An 841-nucleotide genomic window follows, 5' to 3' on the forward strand; every position below is an offset into this window, starting at 1 on the left:
CCCACGCGCCGCCCCACCCCGCCCCAGAAGCAGCAGCAGGAGGCGCCCGCGGAGCCATCAACCAGCAGCAACGGCGCCGCGCCGGCGCCCGCACCCTCTGCAGGCAGCTCCACCAACCCGCGGATCCTCCGGGAGTTCCGTGCATTCGGCGGGAAGGTGCTGGAGACGGACGAGAAGTTCACGGGCCCCGAGGACCAGCCCGATTTCTGGGAGGGCGAGAAGTTTGAGGTGCGAGCGCCCGGCGCGGTGTTGGACCCCCGCCCGGAAGCGCGTTGCCCGCCGCCCGGCGCCGCCGGCGCGAGCGGCGAGCAGCGGCGCGCGGCAGCCGCGCGCACGCCGGCCCCCCCGCCGGCGGTGCCGATCGATGAGCGCTCGCAGCCGGTGGCGGCGCTCGGCGCGGCCCTCCTCGACGCCGTCCAGCACGGGTGCCTCGCTGCCTTACGCGTCCGGCGTCGGGCAGCGACCCCCCTCAAAAACTCACCAAACCCCGCCAAACCCGCACCAAACCCCGCCAGGGCTTTGGCAAGGCCGTGGAGCGCTACTTTCTGCCGGGCCTGGTGGTGCTGGGCGTCATCTGCGGCGGCATCGCCGCGCGCACATACCAGGACGACGCGACCGCCTACATCAAGACGTGAGCGCGCGCGGTTGCTTTCTTCGCGAGCTTCCCCCAGAGCAGGGACCCATGGGGCCCGGCGCGCCGGGCCGCGATGCTGATGCAAGGGCAACTCAGACACCGTTCCGCGCGGCCCGTCGCCCGGCCGGCGGCTCGCGAAGAGCTCGACCTTCCCCGGATGCCCCTCCCTATGCGTCCGCGCCCTGCAACGAATGCACGAGTTGTTTC

Source organism: Monoraphidium neglectum (genome assembly GCF_000611645.1).
Source record: "Monoraphidium neglectum strain SAG 48.87 unplaced genomic scaffold scaffold01022, whole genome shotgun sequence".
In the NCBI taxonomy this organism is placed as follows: Eukaryota; Viridiplantae; Chlorophyta; class Chlorophyceae; order Sphaeropleales; family Selenastraceae; genus Monoraphidium; species Monoraphidium neglectum.